Genomic DNA, 12,511 nt, shown 5'->3' with positions numbered 1-12,511 from the left:
TAGAACTTGATTAGTGAGGTAGCTAGTTGACATTGATGGGAAATCCTTCGGTAACTGAGGATTGGGTGGGGCGGAGATTACCCTAGGGCAAACCTAGGATGAGATTAGTGTTGGGAGCAGTAGTCATGAAAAGGGACTTGGTGGAGTCGAGGCAATCCTTAAGGAAAGTACGGATAGATGTGGAATGTAGTATGGGCCCGTACAACTAAAGCCAGAGGATATGTACTCGAGTCAAGGAAGACTGAGGTAAAACCAGAAAACTTGTAGTACGCGTGTGATCCCTCGATATTGATGAGTATTCTGATGGTTGTTATGATATGTTGCAGCATGGTGACACTATATGAGAGGCCAGTGGGTCGTTTTGGTGCCAGGGAGGAATCAGTCTCGGGCTTTGGATCCGGGCATCTTGATGATCAAATGAGAGAGTTTATTGCAGCTGAGGTTACACGCAACATCATTGACCAGACTCCTGTGATCTTCGGTACGGTCAAGGAGGGTGTCTTGGAGATTCTTGATGAGAGTTTGGGAGCCTTCCACATTGAGATGGAAGCCATGATGGGGGCGCGCACGTTGGCTTTCCGAGAGTTTAGATCTTGTGGAGCTCCAGACTATCATGGGGATAGGGACCCCATTGCTAGCAGTCGGTGGTTGGAAGATGTCGCCAATGCATTTCATACTAGCCGGTAGGGGGAAAAGGTCTGACTCGCTTCTTGTCTTCTGAAAGACAGAGCGTGTGATTGGTGGGAGGAGGTTGAACGAGCTGTTGGATATGATACTGTTATTGATAAGCTGACATGGAGTGACTTTCGACTAGGTTCAGGGCCGAGTTTGCACCGGTGATAGAGGTGCAGCAGCTAGCACGGGAGTTTCAGGATCTCCAGCAGACTATTGAGACCGTGGCAGCAAGTTTAGGGAGAGGACCCTTCTCGTTCCGCAGTATGCGGTAGATGAGGAGATGAATAAAGTCCGATATCACAAGATGCTGAGGAGCGACATTATGCAGTTTGTAAGCCGATCTAGCTGAAAGACGCTGGAGGATATGATTGCTCGAGGTAGGGAGAGAGAAATCGACTTGGATTTGGAGAAAAAGAGTAAGTCGAATGAGGCTCAGTTATCCACGGGTTCGGGTAAGAGACCCAAGGGGTCGGATTCGAGGTCGAGAGATTTTCAGAGCCGCAGCCGTTGTGGCAAGTGCGGCAGGACACACGAGGGTGCATGTATGAGTGGTAGCGGTGGTGTTTTTGGTTTCTTCAAGTGCGGTCAGACCGGTCATTATATCAGGGATTGTACTGCTATCACCAACCAGGGATCAAACCTAATCTGCTTTCATTGCAGTCAGCGGGGCCACAAGAAGTACCACTGTCCGAGTTTGGTTACAGCAGGACAGGTGATGGCACCTGCCCTTGCGATATTGAGGATCACTAACGGCCGTCAGGTCCGGGAAGAGGCGCCTGCGGCTAGGAGTAGGGCTTTCCAGATGACTATAGAGGAGGCACGAGTAGCTTCCGATGTTGCAGGTGCATATCTTTTACTTTCCTATCAATTTTTATTTATGATTTTATTGCTACGGTCTTGCATCTATATGAGTAATTGTATCTTGGAGTTATACTTCCTGCTTATGTTCGGGTTATATGTCATCTGCATACCATGAGTCTTAGAGTGATAATGTGAGGTCGTCTCCTTATATAGTGGGTTCTCAGGATGCGGTAGTTGTAGCAAGTATGATTGGAACTCGGGAGGTGTTCCGTTAGTCTTCGAGAGTAGTACTGTTTTGGTATTGGTTAGTCTCGAAATGCCAGCAACATGGAGCTTTGGTTGTTAGCAACTCGATCATTGGAAGATGGAATAGATTTGGAATCCTCTAGGTACTAGAAGTGCCGAGAAGACTTAGTCGAATCTAAGTGGAGTACCGTTCAAGTATTCAAGATCGGAAGAAGGTGTGAGACCAAGGTGAGTTTGCATTCCCGCTAGCGAAGGAGGCGACGTAAGTGGTTGTTGGGACGAGAAGTATGAGAGTTTAGAGTTTGGTAAACTTCCCAAAGTTGGCATTCACGTCTTGTAAGTGCTTGATAGTTGGTGTTGGGAAATCAGATTTGGGAATTTCCGTCGGGATGCGAGTTCAACCAGGATGTAGGTCGTGTGCATGATCAACATGGAAAGTGTTGTAAGACTGCGGGATAGCCATAACATTCACTACCATCCCGACAACATAGAAAATGTTGTAAGACTGCGGGATAACCGAAGCATTCATTAGTGGCCAGATAGCGAAGTGTGGGAGGGAGCCTGTATCTCCCAGTTAGCGGAATGTGGGCGGGGGCCCGTATATACCAGTTAGCAAAGTGTGGACGGGGGACCGTATCTCCTAGTCAGCGGAGTGTAGGCGAGGCCCATATCTCCTAGTTAGCATGATCAGGATCAGGAAATGATAGGTAGATAGGTTTCGAGGTGGATATGTACCTGCGTAGCCCTAGATAGGTGAGACCTGGGGGCAAGGCCACTCCGTAGTATGGTTTAGGTGAGACCGTGGGTGAGGCCTGTGTGCTTATAGCAGTGTAGGTAGGACATGGCAGTGACCGTTAGGTCAAGGAATGGGGTTGGGGATCCCAGGATTTATAGAGCCAAGAGCGGTAATACATATAGGGTAGTCTCGGTAGCTGAAGTTTCTTTGGAAGTCACGGGGAGAGACTAAGATGGGGTTCAGTGGTTCAACAACCGGGTGGGAATCCAGTATTCGAGATAGTTGACAGATAAGTTGGGACCTAGGAGGTCTCGGTTCCTTCGGAAAGTAGATAAGAGGCAGCGAGATGTTCGGGCAGAAGTAGTAATGTGAGTATTCGAGTATGGAGTAGCTTGATGATCGAAAGTGCTAAGACACTTGCAATTGGATTAAATAATCTCAGAGTAATTGATTTGACCCTGTTGCGAAACTCTCGTATGATCCTAACTGTTGCAGGGATGAATCTTCTACTTGAAGGATTATTTGAGCCTTCTGTCAAGTATAATTGTCCTGCACATAGTTATGCGTGGGCATCCTGTCAAGGAGACAGACCACTATAGATTTCAGAAAGGCTTGTTTCCTACGGGCTGGAATTTTGGTTCAGGTTCGGTTATCTCGGGAAGGTTATCTTCTGCACAGAACCGTCAGTCGATTTCCTCATATTGTTTGTTTTGATATGGGTGAAGGTAAGGAGGGATTTCAAGGACGAAATCTAATTTAAGTGGGGGAGAGTTGTAACGCCCTATTTCGAATTGTTCCCATTGCGGGGTGGTAAAATAGGAGTGGGTATTATCTGAGTTAGAACCCTTGAAGAATCAAGTTTGGGCTCATTTGGAGGTGGATGATGTATTTTGGATGATCCAATTATCCGGTTTGTGTTTTGGAGCCCAAGGGTATCGGTAAAGGCGTTGGTTCGGGCCTTTTATGAATTTTGGATTTTAGTTCGGTTGGGTTTCAGGCTAAATAAAGTTTATAGAAGTGTAGGGCTTCTCGTTACCTTTTCTATGGATAGAAAGAACGTCAAAATCGGAGCTATAACGAAGAAGTTATTGCCATTTGAAGTTTAGGGGTTTTGGGCCAAAACGGGTACGCATGGCGTACCCAGTAGGAACGCGTGGCGTTCAAGAGGGAAATTGTGTGTGGACCATGTTGGGAACACAGGTCGTTCCCCAAGGGAACGTGTTGTGTTCTTCTGGGCAGACTAAACCCTAAATTTCGGGTCTTGAACACTATTTAAACACCTTAACTCACCTCCAACCCTCATTCCCTTCAGCCTCCATCCTATCTAACCCTAAGAACGAAACCTTAAGCCTCTTGCATGCATTTTGAGCTTACCTTGAGCATCTTGGTGTTATCTGGGTGAATTTGGAGAAGAAGGTGTTTAGAGAAGAAGCAGGGGTTTGAAGAGAGCTTGTAGATCTAGAGGTTTTACATCATTTCCAGCCTATTGAAGGTATAAAGTTCTTATCTTACTGCTTCTGCATCATAGATTTAGGTTCTCATGGATATTGTTCCTTTTTGGTCCCATGGTTGAAAGCTTGTGGTTATAATCACTCTAGAAGCTTGAGTTGCTTCTTTTGGATGTTAAGGATGGCATAGACTCATAAAGTTTGCATCTTTTAGAGTTATAGAAGCCCATGCATGAGATTAAGCCCCTTTTATGGAAGTTGCTTGCTATTTATTGAGATTGGGACTTTTGGGGGTATGCAAAGTCACCTAGTCCATGACTTTATGATTCCAGAGGCCCTAGATAGCTTAGATCTATGTTTGGATATCATGGCTTAAGCATTAAGTGCTTAATGGCTGGTTTTTAGAGACTGGATGCGAACACCCTGCATAATGCTCGGGAACGGGATGTGTTCCCATTGGGTGTCGCGATATGAACTAAAGAGGAACACCCATCGTTCCACAAAGGAAATCCCTACGTTCAGGGCATCAATGGGATTTCAGATTTTTTTGCCTTGGACTGAGTTTTGGGGTTTGGGCTTTTGTGATTGGGCAATTTTCTTGGACTTTACTAATATGGGCCTTAGTGGATCATCATTTGGACTATGTCTTATTTTGGGCCTAGGGTTAGGCCCATTAGAGGGGTTGGGCCCAATTTAGAAAATTAGGCCAATGGTGTGCCAATAGCGAGCTTTGGAAGTCTACCTAGTATTGGGCCTTCATGTTATGGATTTGGGCCTAGGTCATGGACCAAATTAGATCGGAGGTAAAATGATAATTTTACCCTAAGAAGGATTATTGGGCCTTGTGGAAGTGTTTATCTTTTGGGCCATGGTTTGGGTAGAGTTCATTTTGGCACAAGAGTATTTGAGGGGTAGAATGGTCTTTTACCCTAGTGAAGACTTATGGTTAAGTTATGAGAATCTCGAACTTATCTAATTTGTATGATGATCAGTAGCTCGGGGAGTCGAGAGATCAGCAATTCGGGGATCTGCCAGCTAGTAGCCAGAGGTTTATCCGTCGGATTCTGCGTTCAGCTTTGCGAGGTGAGTTTTCTCCTGTAGGAATGGGTCGAAGGCACCAATGTTGGCCTATTTATGTATGTTAGTATGTTTCGGAATGAGGTCCGATGTCGGGCAATGCCCGATGTAGGTTATTATGTTTCTGGATTCCAATCTGATGTCGCGCGGTGCTCGAGTAATGTTTGTGTGCTTGATGTCTTCGTGATTCTTGCATGTGATTGTTGTATATGTTTCCAGACTTCGGTCTGATGCCGGGGAAAGCGCGAGGAATGTTTGTACGCTTCCGGATTTTGGTCCGATGTTGAGCGGGGCTCGAGGAATGTTTATATGTATGTTTCCGAACTACAGTTCAATGTCGGGTGGTACCCAATGAAGGAATGCATGTTTAGTTATACTTGTTGTCTTTGTGATACTTGTATGTACCTGGTAGGGAGGTGAGTGTGGGCGGGGTCCCATATCTCATCACTAGCTGAGTGTGGACGGGGTTCCATATCTCATTATTAGTAAAGTAAGGTCTGGGCCCATGATAGGCGAGACCTTAGGACGAGAATATATAGTACTGTGTATGATTCTTTATGTGCTAGCATGAATATATGCTATTGTCTATATGTGTATAGCGGGCGGGGCCCAGAGACAGGCGGGGCCTGGAATAAACAGATTTGTATACCGAGCGGGGCTCGATGCCAGGCGGGGCCTGATGCCGGACTCTATCTGATGCCGGGCGGGGGGCCAGTTTATGTGATTATGTGTATGGTATGTGGTAGTTTGGGGAGACTCACTAAGCTTTGTGCTTACAGTTTTCAGTTTTGGTTTTAGGTACTTCCGATAGCAAGGGGAAGAGCTCGGGATGACTGTAGTGCACACACCATGATGTTTAGCATGGGATGTTTACTCTGATGGTTTAATTTGGAAACTCTGATAATAATGTTTTAAAATACTTTGACTAATGATTTAATGGAATGGTTTGCTAATTATAGTTTTATAATTAATGATTTAAAAATGAAAATTTTGGACCGTATTTTTGGGATGTTTCAGTATGTTGGACTGGACATGTTTGTATGTTGGGCGAGGCCCGTATGTATGATGAGCGGGGTCCGTTATGTGGGTGGGGCCCGATGTTATGTTTGGTATGTGGTATTTTGTGGAACTCACTAAGCTTTATGCTTACAATTTTATGGTTTAACATTTTTAGGTACTTCCAGTTTGAAAGGAAGGGTCCGTCTTGACTGCACAACGTTCCCTTATGACTTTCCACATTGATGACTTTTGTTATACTCTGATATTTGAGATACACTTTTATTATGTTTGGTTTTGAAACAAATGATGTATGAATTTGATGGTTTAAAAATTAAAAAAATTCTCGGTATTTAGGATGTTACATTTCCATTCTCGAATCATCCATGAGAAAGCTACAAGAATCGATCAACATAGGTACATCAGTAGACTTCTTGTTGTCGTTTTTATGTTGTTATTACTTCATAGAATAAGATCCTTGATATTATATGATGGTATCGTTTTTTTTATTTTCTTTCGTTGTATGTTTGTAAAACTATCACATTCCAACAATATGGTATTCACCAATGAATGAAAATTCACTTAACATGGCATCACAAATTATCTAGTTCTCCTTTCATTCTTTCTTTCCTAAAAGTCCTATTTTCTATTCTTAATCGATTTCCTTCCTTCCAAACACATCTTCGAATCCTTTGCTTCCTTGCTCTTCACGATATCCATGATTGAAACTAAACCTCACCCTAACAAAGTCTTTGGGATCACAAACATCAAATATCATATTCATCTTCTCCTTGATCTAGACGACATCAACTATGATGCATGAAGAGAACTCTTCTCCACACATTGTATAGGGGTTGATGTCGTCAACCATATTGACGATGCCTCCTAAGAGTTTGACTCAATTGTCAAGCATTGGATATTTGGTACCATCTCTCAGTCTCTTCTTCAAATGGTGCTAAAAAGTACTTGTCGGCTCGTAATATTTTGACCAATCTTAAAAACATATTCTGCATCAAGAAGATGTGAAGTCTATGAAACTAGACAGCTAACTACGTAATGTTACTACATGAGACTTTTCAATTATCAAGGATTTCACCAAGATAAATATATGGTGGACCTTCTTGAGAATATTAATGCAACGGTTCTAGACATAATCTTTTCATCTATATTGTTAACGGTTTATCTTCCAATTTGAATACATTGAAAGCATCATTTTCACTGATCTCATCTCCCATTGTTCCTTGAAACACGTTCCATGCTACTTCTAAAAGAGCAACGAATGGCTCAAATCTTTGCACTTCGTCTTTGGACATACCAATCACACATCCTTGCCAATCATTCTATATGCCGACATTAACAACTCTAAAGGAAGAGGCTTCCATTATGGTCATGAAAGCAGAATGATCGCTGACAGTAGCCAAAACATTACTGCCAGACTAACCAAGCACCACCCTATTACACTCGGTGTTTATCCTATTTCCACCTCACATATTGTCTTCTTCCATCTCCTAGAGTCCCTCCCATGATTCCCCCTTTCAATAGGTGATGTCGCAACATGCCTGGTGCAGACCCACAAACGTTATACTTCTCGACCCAGGCCCACAACAACAACATAATTTTATGCTAGATGGCCCTCAATACCACCTTGTTGTTGGGGTCACTAATTTTCCAACTGGACAACTCATCTTCGGTAACGCGTATACAATTTGATAGCCTACCTCCTTTCCTCATGTGTTCAACACACACTCATTTAATGATCGTGGAAATGGTGGATAGACCATGGATATCGAGGATATAGACCATGTCCACATGGATGAAAGTATCCTAAAAACCATCTTAAATAATCATGAACCTCGTGTTATGTATGATGATGACAAGTCGGAAATTCATGTAGCTATGACCGGACACACTTACCTTCCTTAAAAAAACCGCACATCGAACCCTTCACTTAAGCAACGTTCTTATAACACCAAACATTTCAAAAGATCAATCTTTTCAAATTAGACATTCACTTAATCCGGGATCAAGTTGCCTCGTTATCAGTATGAGTTCTTCATGGTTCGTCCTCCTCTTAGTATGTCGATATTTTTATGAAGAGTTTACCATCCACACTGTTTCACGACTTCAAGTTCTATTTAAATGTTCGAAAGTTCCCTCCTGATAAAATTGCAGGGGAGAGGGAGTGTTAGACTAGATGTATTGTTATCCCATAATATTAGCCATGTTATTTAGCCCTATAGACGGCACTTGGCCTTTGTACATTTCGGCATTTACCAATGAATGAGAATTCCACTCAACAAGTTTTAATGTGTGCTACATTCTAAAGCGTTATATTATAACTTATTATTGTAGTATTGCACTAACACAGATTTGTAATTACAATATAAACTACCTATTAAAATTAATAAAATCAAACAAAATGTATTTATTGTCATATTGTGAACTTAGCCTTAGTCGTATAAAAAATCTATTTCAATATATTATCTAACATACTTGATTTGTCTCATTGTCTATTTTATCATCTCCATTAATATTAACGTTCTTTTTTATATTACTTGCTTTTTATTTTTATTTTAATTAATGGGACAATAATTGGGTTACACTAATCTTGTGAGAAGCTAAGTGTAGGTTTCATTTCCATCATGCCACATGCTCAACATAATTTCGCAAAACTTATATTAAAAGAGAATCACCAGCCTTTTGGTAGAACATATATGTAAAAAGAATATCCTATTATTATACGTTTTAATATAAAAAATTAATAACTATAATCTTAGTTATAATTTTAAATATTAGGTGTATAATTATTATATGCTAAGTTTGGAGCTGGTTATACGCTTAAAGCCTTAAAGGTCAAATTGTACATAAAAAAAGTATTTTCAAATTAATTTCTACTTAAAGTTCTATCCCCAAAATCAACAATCTATAATTAGGCGTCCAGATTAAAAACTAGTTAAAAGTACGTTTTTTTCACTTACAACTTACATATAAATTATATAGAAAATAAGAGCACCCTGAGTTTGACTGAGTAGCGAGTTACAACCTGAGTTCGTTGCCAATATTAGCATGACTCACTCAATACATGATTGATCGATATGTGTGTCCTCTTCATCACCAAAAAACAAACAAAATTCAATCCAACCACCGTAAAGAAAATGACATCTAAACCCTTTCTTTCCACTCTCTTTCATTTCATCGAAGTCATCAATTTATTCAACAAAAATGGCCTCAAAACAACTTCTCTCCTCCCTCATCCTCCTCCTCCACCTAACCATAAACTCTCCACCTTCCACGGTGGCTCAGTGCCCCTACCCATGCTACCCACCACCAACCGGTACTGGCGGCAACACCAACACCCCGCCGGTTCCTCAAACAGGGAATTATCCTCCTCCAGCAGCTATTTACACACCACCCTCGACTGTTTACCCTTATAACCCTCCAACTCCTACCTTTTACGGTGGCGCACCACCACCTCCAGACCCTATAGTTCCATGGTTCCCTTATTACTACAAGGATCCGCCTCGTAACCCTAATAAATCATCGTCGGCGGATCTGCCAAGAGGGTCAACGGTTGTGAGTTTTATGATCCATATTCTAGTGTTTCGGTTGTTTTTATTATTAAGTTAGGTACCATGCATGAATCTACAAGCTTCTTCTTCTTTCTAGACATAATGTATTACAGTATTTGTCGATGAGCTGGATGCTGTGAGGAGACGGCGTTCGTATTGGGGCAAAAATGGTAATCAAGAAAAAGGAATGGGGGTAAAAATGGTAATGTCTTTTTTGTTGAAAGCGTAGATAACTTTTTCTGTATTTTAGCCTTTTAATGGAAAAGGATTGTTAATTATTCGTAGTTATAATATGTGTTCCAATTAAGAGTTGGAAAGTTATATTTAAGATACTTAAATTTTTATTTAATGACGTAACATGATAATTTATGGGACATATTAAATGAGAATATGATATATTTGACTTCATGGCCATATTTTCCGCTTGTGGTGGCAACTTTTTTTTTTTTTTTTTTTTTTTCAATTAAGGTTTATGGCCATTGATATAGATATTATTAGATAATGACATAAGTTTCATCTCCTTAAACCTAATTTTTGGCGAAATTTGACTAAGTACATCATGACTTTTACACCATTTTATTAATCGTATTAAATGTATATATTTGTGGAACAATATTTTTTTATATATTTTTCATTTTATGCAATACAGTGGGTTTCTTTCAAATTTGCAACAACGTTTCCGGTTAGTTAAGACCAAAAGAAATAATATCTAATCGCTTATAATGTGGTCACAATACGTGGCATTTGTATAAATTAGTAACATGAAATGTAAGGGGTGTTTGACTTATCTTTTTTGGAGCCAAAAATTCTTTTGACAAAAGTTACAAAAAGACAGCATTTTCTGACTTTTCCAAAAAATCGTTTTTCCTTATATAAAAAATCAAAAAGTAGCTTTTAAAATAACGTTACTAAACATTTTTTGCATTCTATCTTTTCCAAAAAGAACTTTTGGCTCCTCAAAAGATAAGCCAAACACCCTCCTAATATCCTAAATTGCTAAAAATTAAAATATTTTCACACAAAAAACTTACAAAAAAACTTTCAACCGGTGTCATGCTATTAGAATATGTTTATCAACAATCCTTCACAATCCAACCTTATAATAAAATATTATTATTTTAATTATCAATATACACAATCAATACTACCAACTTATCTTCATTTTTTTTTATCATTTATCAACAATTAAAAATATATTTTATTTGAAAGTTTCAATAGATGCAAAAATAAATCAATATTATAGTTAATTTGTAAAGAATTAAAAATTATGAACTTTTGATGTATTATTTATAATTTTTCAAAAAATATATTATCTAATAAATTGATATAAAAGTTGGAAAAAAGTGAAACTTGTGGACAATCAAGATCGTGAATATAGGTTGGCAGAGGACTCATTTCTTCAATCGGTTTAGGGATGTCAACAGATGCAAATGGGACGGAAAGTGCATTCACCGCCCCCGTCTCCAAAATTTCCTCGTTCTTCCGTCCTCGCTCTTGCTCCCGAAATTTTCAGTCTTCCTATCCCTGCCCCCGCCCCCGAATCCCCTTTATTACCCCCGCTCCCGATTGATTTTGGATTGTTTTTTTTTTTTTTTGTTAAAAGTTGTTATTTAGGTTAAAAGAAACTATTTTTTAGGTAACAAATAATTCTTTATAGTATAATTTTACATGTTCAAAATAAAAATGTTATGACATCTTAAATTAAAACATTATACTATCAAGTTAAAAACATGTTTTTTAATGAATTTTGGAAGCTCAAAATCATGTTGTTATTTATTATATTTATATAATTAATATATGTAAATATATGTGTAATTTATTAACAGGGTCCCCATAGGGGTTTCAGGACGGGATTGTCTACCCCGCCCCCACCCCCTAAATTAAAACGGGAGTTAACATTTCCCCCGCTCCCGTCTCCGCACCCGATTTTTTAAAACAAATTCTCCCAAACGGGACGGGACCCCCACGAGAATAGGGTCCTGCGGGACTTTTTGAGATCCCTAAACCGGTTGCGGTTAACGAAGTATTTTGCTTTATTTAATTTAATTATACTGAAAATACAAACGATCAGTCGAACATATCATCTAATAAACATGGTCTTAGATATTGGAAACCGCAAATATATATTAATAATAAAATCATACGATTAGCAAGTGACTAGAACGTGATTGGTTATAATAGCTACAAATTTAAACATGTTAGTTTTAAAATAAAATTTGGCACTAATTTAATTAAAAACTTGCTTTTTATACACAAATTTATAACCATATACACTTGTAGTCTTGTTAGGATATAATACGATCTTAGTTTACTTTTGTTTGTAATCAATAATACTTTTTTTTTCAAAATATTAAAAAAAAACATCGTAGCCTGCAAAAACAGATATATTTGATGAATAATAAAAATATTAATGAAAAGAATGATTTATCGGACAACTAATTGTCATTCTTTTTTTATATTTTGTTGTTTTCTTAAAATGTTTGACCAATAAATTTATTTAAGGGGTTCAAAAAGTACTCTTATATGACTGGTAAAATTTAGTCAACAACCTTCATAGGTTGACAATTTCTAAATGACTTTTTTTATATTTTCAATAAAATTATATTTCTAACAATTTAATTGTAAATTTGTTTTCAATAAAATTATGTTTGACACAATTTTTTACAACTAAGTTTTTTATAACTTAAAAAAGCAAATATATGTAAAAAAAAATTACAACATGCATGAGTTTGTTGACTTTGATATCAATCTAAGTTTATTTATCACAAGGATGTAAAAAAAAAATAATAATAATAACTAAATGTGTACGATCACAAAACTTCATTATCCTCACAAGTTTATTGATTGTCCAAGAAACCTTTAAACCAATCATAATTATATTTTTTGAATTAATCAAACATGTATAAGAATAAAGTGTTCAAATATAAACAAAAATGACATTTAATTACCATCCTAAGTCATTT

This window comes from Lactuca serriola, chromosome 3 (genome assembly GCF_051521515.1).
Source record: "Lactuca serriola cultivar US96UC23 chromosome 3, Lser_US96UC23_V15, whole genome shotgun sequence".
NCBI classification, from domain to species: Eukaryota; Viridiplantae; Streptophyta; class Magnoliopsida; order Asterales; family Asteraceae; genus Lactuca; species Lactuca serriola.
This window is presented reverse-complemented; position numbering follows the sequence as displayed.